The following is a 13,062-nucleotide window of genomic DNA, read 5'->3' on the forward strand; positions in this document are numbered from 1 at the left end:
AATTCTCTTTGTTAAACAATAAATAATGCCCAAATTTGATATATAACTTCAATTTTACCAATTAGGTCTATAATAAATGCACTTGTAATCTAGTAGGTGCACAATAACTATCTCAACCTTTCATGCCACTATGCTCGATTAATACCAATTCACTTAGAAAATACATCAACTCATTTATCATAAGTTCTTGCTCAATATTACACTGCTCAGTCAATATAGATTGAATTATTGATGCTTGATAGTAAAACATATTCATTTACCAATACTTCTCTTAGATTTTTCCTAATGCATCTTGATACATGTTGATATGGACTTTTAATCATTTAATTGTTAAGAATTGATGTATGGTATTTCATTAAGTATATAGTCCCTACATATCTTCTTTTCCTTAGTTAGATGCAGTGTGATCACTTGATCCATTGGATGAGGTGATCTCAAATTTTCCTTCTCCACTACTTCCAACTTCCACTATCTCTTTCCATGTTTTATTCATCTCAACCTTCCCTTTTCCTTTATTATTTCTATTATTTGGTGTTGGTGCTTAGGTCCTCTAGTTCTTACTAACATGTCCAACTTTAAGACAACTAAAATAAACTAGTTTTCCATTCAACCATTTTTTGTAGTTACCTCTAAAATTTGTCTTTATACAATCCTCTGGAATGCACCCATAGTCTCCATAATAATTAGAATATACCATGTGTTGTAATCCCAATTGTAAGAGTTACCTTGCTTAGGTGCATGTGTTTTCTTTTTAGATGTCCTATATTTTTTTTCTTGGATTTGCATTCATGAGCTCTCTATCCATATTTTTGACAATTAAAACAATATTCCTCAAATCTAAGTGTAGTGGGTGCATAAATTTTCTTTGGTTTTCATTCATGAGTTTGGTGTCCTTGCTTCTTGCAATTACAATAATTACCAGTAAACTTAGGTTTAGATTTTTGCATACCATTTTAGCTACTGCATATGTTGGCAGTGTGTCCAAGTTTACCACAATGATGACAAGTAGGTTTGCATTTGAATTTTGAATTTATTTGTTCTCCATTCTTTGATGACTCTACTACCTCATTAGATGAAGAGGGCTTTTCATTTCCTAGACTAGATGTATCACTGGATGACTTAGGTGATCTCATTATTTCTTCAAAAAATTTGATAGCTTCACTTGGTTTGTTCATTCTTTCTAGTAGTTTTTTTCCAAGATCTCAACTCATTTCTTAGTTCGTCACTATTTGATCTCACATTTGTGATTTCCATGTCCTTTTTGTTCAACTCTTAGTTCATCATGTCCAACTGATTAATTGTACGCTTCTACACATCAAATTATCTTTCTTCATGTTTGGTAATCATTTGTCTTTTGTCTTCCCCAACCATAGTTTTGTCTTTTTCTTCTTTCTTCTTTTATTTAGTCACTTCACATAATATTATTGATTGAATCTCTTGTTCACTTTTCAATTCTTTTGTTCAAAGTTTTGTTCTTCTCTAGTAGATCTGCTATTTTTGTATCACTCTCATCATTATCCCCACTACTAGGTAAACCTTGTGTATCAATTTCCTTGTATAGCGTATGATTTTTTTGAATAACCATTTCCTTCCTTTTCTTTAAGGATTCCTTAAATCTTCATTTTCTCCTTCAAGTTGTTGCAATATGATCTAGATTTCAATCAGCTAGTTCTCAATGATTTTTCCTATCTTGTATTTGTCCATCTCCAAGATTTGATCGTCTCAAGTTGGTAATTTTTTTTTCAAGAGAATTAAGCTCTGAATCCAATTTTTGGAAATTTCAATGGGAAAAAAGATACTGAGGGGGTGAATCAGGATATATAAACCTTTTAGTGATAAAATAATTTACACCAAATCAATTCTCATATCTCAAATCTTATACCATAAAATATGTAATGTTGAAAATCTATCTAACTATATCATCCATGAAAATCATCAACACATAACACATTGATTTTAGCTACCTAGAAATACTTCAATATGAAGGTAAAACTAGGGTGCAGATGAAACCCACAAATATTAATTGTTGCAACAATAAAGTTAAGCTTTTAGGGTTACAATTTGATCATATCAAATGATCTACCCTATGAGAGGTTTGCTCTATCACAAACATTTAAATTTGGTTGATCTTACCACATTAAAGAATTTTACACGTACAATAAAGTATGGAATCTATTAAGAGATTTGAAATAGGTTAATTAAAACTACTTTGTTAAAATATTTTCCATGATTCAATCTATAAAAAATGATTCAATACTTGACCCTTCAGTTTCCTCTGAAAGCTAATTACAGATCTTCTCTCTTCGAAATCAATCTGATCTCCTTATTTGGTATCTATGCTCTATCCTTCACTACTCTAATTTTAATATCTAAACTTCTTTTAGAGTTAGCCTTTTCTCTATCCTTATCATGTTCACTCCTTCACTTTACTTCACTTCCATTCACATACACATGCTTCTCATTCTCTCTTACTCTTTCATCTTGATTCTTGTGCTAAAACTCTTTTAAATATATAATCATCAAAGGTTCAAGATTATGATCAACATTCCATATTTCATCTTTTTTCTATTTTTCCCTTCTAATTTTTTGATTGATTAATCTTCTTTCCTATTGATTAATACCATATGAGAAAATGCGTAATCTCCTCCATAATTTTCTCTTTGAACTTTGAATATCATGTAGAGGTTGGCTAGAATGATTTTCACAAGAGTTCTTATAATTAAAAACTCATGTCAATATGGGTTTACTCGACACTTGAATTTTATGACACATGGTCATAACTAACATTCACGTTGTCACTTGACTTCTACAAACTTAATATATTCTATCACTTGACAATAACTAACTTCCTTCTTTCTTGGTCTCAACTAATTTACTTATCATATATGCTTTCTTAGTCTCAACTAAATCAATCATTGTGTATGCTTTCTCATTCTCAACTAGAATACTCAGAAATCTTTGACTTTCTTGACATGTGTTGACAAATAAAACACATCCTGCATAACTCAACCTTCTTTTGGATGGTTCGGTTGGAATGATGACCATCCAACACTACCTTGTAAATGTCTAAGTGTTAGACACTAATAGAAAACTTAGCCTTAGAGATCAACAACATCTTTGTTGATCATGAAATAATTTTATTTCTCTTAACTTCTGAATTCTTCATTGAAGATATTGGAAATTAGAAGGATGCTAGGATAATTTCATCAAAAATTCAAATTTAGGAAGGGGTAGATTTACATCAAGTGACATAAGCATCACCATTTTTTGATGATTCTTTTATAGAATCAATAAGGCATTCCTTGAATAAAAAAGTAGAACTAGAATCAACTAAACTAAATATGAAACAATCTTTGTTTAGGCAATAGAGAAATTAGGTATAGGATCTATTATAGAAAGTTTAGGCTCCCTAAGTTTATTTAAAAAATAAAATAAAAATGGAGAAGGAAACCATTAATTAAAATTAGAAAATTGGATGGTATGGTTGAGAATTAGTCAAAACCTATTGACTTATTACATGTAGAGAATGGGTTTTACCTTCTCACATATAAATGAAGCTCTCCATGTAGAATATTAGATGTTTAAAAGCACCTATCAAGAAAATACCTCTCAAAAAAAGTCTGGTCATGTTTTCTTCATAGTTAATACTCATTCAAGAAACCAAATTAGTAAGGAAGAAATTGAGAAGTTCAATAAGAAATTAGGTTTATGGAAATATTCTTGGGTTTAATTGAAGGGTGTATCAAGGGGCCTTGCACTAATATGAGATCCTAGAAAAGATAGTTTAGAATACATAAAAGAGAACACTAATTGGATCAATCCAAAATGTTTTTTAATGGACCAATAAATATTAGAAATAAATGAATACTTTGGAATCAAGCGAGTTACTTATTCTCCACTAATCACTTAAAAACAATCATTTTAGGTGAGGATTTTAATTCCATTCTAGATTTGAGCAAAAAAGAGTGGGTGGTAAATCATATATCTCAATCTTAGAAAGATTTTTTCCAATGGGCCACCTATAACAATTTAATAGAGATAAAGTTAGGAATGGAGTTTACACATGGACCATTAGAAGGAGATATTTCAATAATATCTTTGAGAAATTATACACATTCCTTTTTAGAAGCAACTTATCTAAATTTAAAAATACATTAAAAATATAATTTAAAGAAATATTGTGGACTAGATCATTTCCACATTAGACTAGAGACTTTAGAACCTCTACAATCATCTAGATATCCCATTAGGCTTGCAAACATATGGTTCCAACATAAAGATTTTTATGACATGATAAATTTATGGTAGAATGAATCAACATTAGAAGGTTCTACGATGCCCATATTTGACTCCAAATTTAAAAAACATCAAACTTAATTTAGGTAAATGGAATAAAGAACACTTCTATAGTATTTTTGAATAAAAATATCAAGTATTATAGGAATTGGTTGATCTTACTAATACAATCTTTAAGGAGGGTATGAATAATGATAGTAACATGAAAGAGAAATACATTTTAGAAAATATTAAGGAATAATTATCTCTAGAAAAAATCTTTTGCAAATAGAAGTCTCATGAAACATGCTCAACAAAAGAAAAAATGAATACTATATTCTTCCATAATAGTACTAAAAATAGAGGAATTATTAATAGAATATCTAAAATAAATAATATCTTAGGAGAGACTCTAGATAATATTGAGTACATTCAAAGGAAATTGTAAATTATCACCTTAAAATGTATAATGAATGCAACCAATCAATTTCAATAGCTGAAGAACACATAATTATTCTATTCCATCTCTTACTATTGTCAAGGATAATAAAAGGTTAAACAATAATATTATATTAGAAGAAGTTAAAACATCATTTTTCCAAATACATCTAGAAAAATTCCCAAGTCGAGATGGTTTGAATCCTATGTTTTTCTAGAAATGTTTTTTTATGTCATGTTAATGAATATTGTTATGTGCTAATGAAATCTTTATTAGTATTGTGTATTAATGAATTCTATATTATATTAATGAATGTCATGTGATTGTGTTGATTGAATGTTATAGTTCATAAATGGATGAATGAATGAATAAAGTATGTAATTAGGTGATAATGGGAATTTAGATTGATGTTAGGGAGAGAGAGGGTGAGGCCAGATGAGCTTCCACCATCTTATGGTTGGCCTTGTTAAGTAGAGAATATTAAAGTATTCTTGAAACCAAGTGAAGCTCAAACTAACATACCTTCATTAATTAATCAATTTCATTCATTATAGATCTAAAATGATGGATGATACTCTATGGTATAGGTATGAATCTTTGAAACTAATGAACACTTTTTTATTTGAGCTATTCTTAATTAATAGCTTATGTTTAGTTTCTCACTAATGATGAATAACTTGAAGTAGTATATCTATTTGAATGTGGTTATCATAAATGTTAAATCATGTAGCTTCAATATTTTAGTGTCATGTGCCTAAATTTGGATGTAGTATCTTCAAGGGACTCCAATTCAATTTGTGGAAACTTGAATTGTTCTACACTTATATCTCTTCCATTTATAAGGTTGAATTGCAAAAATTTCCTCAAAGGTTGATGGTTGTAATTTTGCCTTCTTTTGATTATTTTGGGATTAATTCCCAGATTGTCATGCAAATTTTGAAAATGGTTAATGTTGTGGCTGCAAAGGTGTAAGGAGATGTTGATTCGCCAATATATGTATTCAAAGATGAGGTGAAGATTTTGACTTTTTAATTTTAATTTTTCTTATTTTAGAAGAATTGTCATAGTTGTTGCATATTGCTCTTCTAATTCTATGCTGGAAAACAAGGCCTAAATGAGAAAAATGATGTAAAAGCTCCCCAACTAGAGGTTAGAGGTGTTGGTAGGGGTCACAAGAGAAGAGAGAGTGCTAATGAGAAGAATGATGCAAATGATTGCAAGCTATTGAATGGTGGTAGAGGTCAAAATAAGGCAACAATTTCTAATGCAGTAAGTTCCGAAATGTTATTTTTTTATTAAAGTTTAGAGTTGTATGGACATGATGCTTAATGAAGGTGTATATGATCTTGTAGAGAAACTAGGTAGGTAACTTGACACACCATTAATAAAATTCACTTGTCTAATATCAAGCTTTCTTTTCTCCATAGAATTTACAATATCATCTTTGTCTAATCAATATAACACCTTTTTAGTTACAAGATTGGACATCCCTTGCTACCAAAGTACTATGTTGATCTTCGTTAAATGTCAATCTGGGAGAGTGAACTTGAGATGATGTCTGCAAAGTATATGCTCTAGTTTTTGCTAAAAGTCACTACTACCTTGAATGCAATAACCATTAAGGAAATCTAGTTTGTCCAAATAAAAGAAAACTATCAAGTACTTGGAAGGGAATTCTAATTATTTAACCATAGATCTATGCACCTACTGCTACAGGAATAGTGACTAGTTCTATTTTTGGTGGCTGTAGGAATAACAGTTCTAATCTTAACATAGAAAATTGAGTCTAACTCCTACTTACTAAAGTAAACTCCACCTTCCACATGGGCCCCCCTAGAAGAATGAAGGAAAGATAGGCTCAGATAAAAGTGTAGAAACTTAGCAAGGTCATGTATTCATTCAAATATGCAGTATTACAATAACTTGGAAAAACAACAAGATTTCTATCAACTCTATCTGTCTATTCACTACTTAACCTCATAGATACAGACAAGGTCTTATTTAAAAGGAAGGAAAAACAAAAAACTCCTATAAATATGATTTCCTCATGAAGGAAAGTTAGTTACAACTTAAGACTATAGGCATGCCATTGTAGAGACATCGGTTATCCCTTAAATTCCCCACAAATATAGATCATAGAAAATGCTAGATCTGCTATTTTATCTAACTTTAAACAGATTCTAGGAATCTCGGTATCATGCATTGCATGTTTAACCACTCACTTTGATGCTTGCTTCCTTGCTCAGTCACTTTATCAGGTCCCAATTTTTTATTCATTAAAATAGGTCCCTTTTGAATTTTTCGCCAAGTCTCCAGCTGCAACGGTGTCATAACACTTCTCTTTAATACCATCAATGCCTTAGTGCTATTCCTTCGTAGTTTGTTTTTGATTAACTCCTGCTTAGCTTGTATTTCTATGATCAACATTTAATACACACAAGACTTCCCACAAACATTTATTTACACTTATTAGTTTATAAAGAAAAGACATTAATTATTCAACTAATAATTTTTGCAATCTCTTTAGTTGCAGGAAGATCTACCCATATCAAAAATTCATGAAGAAAGATTTTTATCACACAAAATGAACCCCTTTTTAGATATAACTCCGATTATCATTTTTATGCCCTATGTCCATACTTTATACATCAAAACTTCAAAACATTTATACTAAAGGATGATAAATTTCAGTATGTTATAGACAAATATTCACAAAAAAGGGCCAAAAAGACTTCTATTTCTTCATGTCATCAATCTTCCTCTATTGTGGAAGTTTTCTATGTATAGTTATTACAAGATCATCAAGATCATCATCATCTTCTTCTTTTTTGTTTGTGTTTGTTATTTGATGATTTATTATTGTTCTCATGTCTTACTATAGTTATTGTTTCTTGAAGTATAGATATGGAGGTATTATATTCACATAGTTATTGAAGATCTGAAACTATTCATAAGGGTCATAATTATCTAATATTATTATATACTAATTCTATATTTAATAATTTAATTTCAAAAATGCAACTTGCAATATATTTTGTTGCATTCTTTATACAAGATAAATTGATATAAAAGTTCAATTAGATTATAGTGAGCATACAACTAGAACTTATCTAACCTTTTTGTTTAATTTACTCATAATAAGTTGCTCTATTTTTTCATAGTATTCTTACTATCATAAACATTCACATAGTTCTAGCCAAATATAGAGTAGACAATAGAATTGACTTCTCTCTATATAACTATAAGAACAATGACTTGACAATAATTTTATATGATATGATATCCTAATCTAAATCTGGCCCTTATTATTATAGGCATTAGATTGGTTACATAGTGAAGGGGTATGCCCCTTTGTTTACATAATTTATAGCTAGCTGACTCGTTAACAATTAATTGTATGTACATAAAACAAGTTTATAGGAAAAAGACTTATGTTGCCTATTTTGATGATGATGGTTCAATAAAATCATTACATTGCCTGATGTGTTATGCATATTTTCTATCTCCTAGTAAATTTGCATCATTGATTACTTGTCTTGGCTTGATCTTGATTTCAAACATCTACTCCATTTGCATGCTAGCCTTTGACATCTCTAGGTCATCATTATGTGTAGCTTTTAGGGCTTGTTCTTTCATCCCATAACACATATCCATCCATCTCTCTCAGTTAATGGTGTCCCCATTTTCATCTTGCTAATATATAACTCTATGTTCTGTAACTAATTCCTCCATTAAATTGAAAGAAAACTTAAATTCCTATAAATAAGTAGTATGATCTCCAATCAAGTTTTTTGCTTCTTGAATATCTTCATCTTCTTCAAGGGTATTCTTTTCTTTATTCAAGATCTTATATATCTCATTATGTCTCAAAGCTAGTGGTTTATAAGTACTGTAATTGTCCCAAACATGACCTAATTTGTCAAGAAAATTCTTAAAATGATTTCTAAACAAAGTGCCAAAGACTTCTCTTCTAATCATTGAACCATCTTAAAAAAAAAATTCTCTTCTTACAATTTCTTTAATTCAATTCTTAGAGCATTAGTAGATGATTGTATCATTGGTTGCACTTAAGGTTGACTTGACTTAAACATATTTTCATATAATGTCTTCTAGTTGTCCCTCTCAAATGTCACTTTCTTCACACTTTCTTGATTAAACAATGGCAAGTCCACTTGCATAGCTAAAACCTTGTTGGGGTCTGTCAGGTCCCTACTTTCAGTGTCATCAAATGACCAAAATCATGATCAACATCAATAATTTTTGGCCTTTTGTGTAGGGGGTATAAGGCCTAAAACAACATTGATTTTTCATCTTCCACAAATCTTGAACCAATTATGACATCTTTGACTTTGTACATGAAGTTTCATATCCTTTTTACTAGATTTAATTAAACCATAAAAAATGTATGATGCACTCAATTCTCTACCAGGAAGAACCATCACACTGACTTCATTCAATAGTTTCCTTCCTCTTGTTAGATTCATATGCTCAACTTCCCTTTTGATATCTCCCTTCAATTTTTTCATTAGTTCTTGTTCATTTTTAGGAGAGATATTTTGAATATTCTATTTCAATAATTTTCCTCTATGTTTATACAAAACACCCATAACTCCTTGGATTTGATAAAAGCATCATCATTTACAAATTTTCTTGAATCCAAAAGTATTTCATCCTTATTGAAATTTATCTTGTGAAGGATCTACACATCATGCTCCAAGGGCTAAAGTACTACCTTGTCTATAGTTCTTAAAATTGGAACAAGGGAATTCGAAATCTTCTGAATGTCTTCTTTAAATTGTTCTTTGGCTTTTTCCCATTGTTCTACTAGTTCCCTTTTTTTTCTTGAATCTATTGTAGTACTTCTTCCACTCCAAATTATTGAAACCTTCCACATATTCAATGCTTTGGTGAATAAAATCACCAAAATATTGTGATTTCCTAGAGGCATGAATGTATCCTTCTGGATCATAATTCCTCCAGGAATCCATGGTGTACATGTGATATTCATTCTTTAATTTCTCTCCAATCTTGTCATATGGATTAGTTGCACAAATAGAAAAATCTCCAAAAGATAAAGTTGCTGGAAGGAAAGTATGCTTTCTTTGTTGACCTCTGGAATGTTGTTTGCTAGATTTAGACATTTGCCTTACAATTTCTAGATATGGAATTCTATGAGGCACTAATGCTAGTAATTTGTATGGCCTTCCTTCAAAATCAAATACTCTGATACAAGTAAATTAATCATATGCATACCAGTCTCCCCATTTGTATTTGATTTTCTCGCCCAAGCCATTGTCACTAGGTCTTAAAAATCTTTCAATATCAAGGATAATTAAGGGAAAATACTGGTGTCCAAATAAAGCATACATAGGTTGGACAAAATGATCTTCAATTGTAAGGTAACAAGAAGCATTAAACCTATAATCCCATACTAGTGTCTAGATTTGAATAGGCTTCATTTCCCCATTATACTTGCTCAAATTCAATTTCAAACCCTCACCCCACAATCCTCTTATGTGCCCAAAATATAAAGCCATATGCATAAGAAAGGAATAATGTTTAAAAGTTGGGTACTCAACATCTTAAAAATTAACAAAAGAAGTATGCATGTTATCAACAACATACTTTGTGCAAATCAAAGGGTCTGAGATCCAACATTTGAATGTCTGATGTTAACACCATGGGCCCAATTTTCATCAAATCATATGCCTCCATCCCTTCTACTTGTCCACATGATTGGTATGTCATGTCAAAGTATGTCTTAAAAAAAAATGATTATGAATGGAGGTCCATTTTTTGTAGTCATAAGCTCCTTTCTATTTTGTGCAACATCAATTTCCATTGCATATATGAAATATCTGACCTCTCAAACTCATTTTTGAATTATGTGAATGAAAACCTTTTAGTTAGACTATCAGTGACTCTAAAAGCTTCATTTAGAGATTTGATAGATATCTCCGTGAATTTTTCCCCATCCTTTTCATATATACATCTATCCTCAACATTATATTTTATTGTAATGACCTTGAGTAACTCCACATTTACACACACATTTGGCACTATCAATTTTCTTAAATTCATCTCCCAAGGATGACAAATAGGCGTCTTGTGATTTTTTTCTCATGTAATGATATAAAAAGAGTTCATAACCCCTAGTCCTAGTCCATACATCTCCAATGTCACTGTACTTATCTTCAATTTTGTTTGGGGATGTGAATTTTCTTCTTCTTGACTTAGGACCTACAAAACCCATTTTTTCAATGAGGTCTTCATTCAATTTCCTTCGTAGCACTTCATCATCTTCTTTCTACTTCTTATCAGCTTTACCTTGTTTTTCTTTCTCAGCTTTCCTCTTTTGTGTAGAACCAAAACTCTCCATGACACCTTCTAAAACTTTCTTTGAGTAAAAATCTATAAAAACTAAATACAAACAACAATCTCAAAATTTTACTTTAAGAATTCATGAGCTCAAACTAGTCATGATCATCTTTTATTACCAAATAGATTGCATTAACGCATTTACATTCCACACAAATTGAAGCATAGAGCCATTTTTTATCGTTGTAGAAAATATAACGAGTTGGCTATCAGAAGTCATTTTGTGCACTTATTTTTGCACTTGATGAAACATATTAAAATAATTGATCACTATAACTTTTAGCTATATATATATATATATATATATATATATATATATATATATATATATATGTGCAAATTTATTTTAAGTTCATGTCTATCGGTATAGAAATGGTGATATTAGTGTCACTTATTGCTATACTAGAAGCCCTTCATCTATGATTTTTGATACACCTTCTCATTAGTTGGTATGGTGATATGAAAACTTTAGCCTTCAATATTGGCACTTGAAATGTTGCTATAACATATAGCAATATTCCATAGCTCAATGCTGATCACTATATCTCCATAATACAATATGTGATCAATGATCACAATCAACTTATTGCTGCAACTCACACCAATGTCCTTTAGATAATACAACTATCCATCATGTTAATGTTTTATAGCTTCTGCCAGATAAAATATGAGATTTAATCTTAAATATTAAACTCTTTGATTATATATATTTCTACAGATTCATATTGGGTTGAAGACATCTATGATAGTTCAACATACCGATCAAGGATCGGGTTTAGTGTCACTACCAATATTCTAAGTATCAGGCTTTCATATGGATGATTACTAATCATCAAGCTATGCATATTTATCTTAAATATAACTTCTTGTGCATAGTTGATGAGTTTTCTTATTACATCAAGCATGTTAATGAAGAGTCACATTAGTTAGAGTTGGTGTTTAAGATAGTTTCGATTAGTCATGACCATGCAGGGTAATGACTCTATGTGACCTTTGGCCATGTAGAGTCATGCCCTATGGGGCCATGTCTTTTGGTAGAATATAAATATAATATGCACATCAGTAAACAAAGCAATATCAATCACTGAACATACTTGCAGTCCCCAAGATTGTACCACCTATAGATTTCCAAATACATCATCAAGACTTGATTCATTGAAGATAAATCTGGAGATCTGGACTTTTGCATAAAAGAAAGGTAAGTCAAAATTATATCTATATTAATTTTTCTATTAGATCAGGTTTAAGAGACAATCCCATTTGGATTTATTTTACTCAAGCACCCTAAAATATCAAAGTTTTGTTTCATTCAAAATGGTGAGTGGTATAAAAGTGGAGGATAGACTTGATGGTGATTCAAATTATGCAGTATGGAAATTGGGAATGAAGTTGACCTTAAAAGATAATGACCTAAACCAATTCATTGAAAAATCTAACCAACCAAAAGGGAATGATGAATTGATTAAATGGGAAAAGGATAACACTAAAGCTATGAAATTAATTATATATGGTGTTAGGGATCATCTACTCCCTACTATCTCTGAATTAGACATATAACACAAAATGCTTAAAACTCTTGAAGAAATTATTGAGATAAAAAATACAACAAGAATTATAACCTTGAAAGACAATCTCTCCAACATTAAAATGAAAATAGGAGAATTTGTTGCCTCATATTTGATGAGGATAATAGGACTAAGAAATCAACTCTCCAAAATTGGCTAGATCTATGATGAAAAAGAATTAACAATGTTAGCTCTCAAGGGTCTACCATCATTGTGGAAATATTTTAAACAAGGGGTATGTGCTCAATCAAAGCTTCCTGAACTTGGTTGACTAAAGGATGACTGCATACAAGAGGAGGACATGTTAATAGCTCAAGGTGATATTCCTATTAGAGGTGATATTCAAGCTCTCATAAACCAAGTTGATAAAAAAAGAAACCTAAATTCAAAAGGAAAGGTAAGGCA

The sequence above is a fragment of the Cupressus sempervirens genome, chromosome 3 (assembly GCF_028749045.1).
Source record: "Cupressus sempervirens isolate cs-2001-9-10 chromosome 3, ASM2874904v1, whole genome shotgun sequence".
NCBI classification, from domain to species: domain Eukaryota; kingdom Viridiplantae; phylum Streptophyta; class Pinopsida; order Cupressales; family Cupressaceae; genus Cupressus; species Cupressus sempervirens.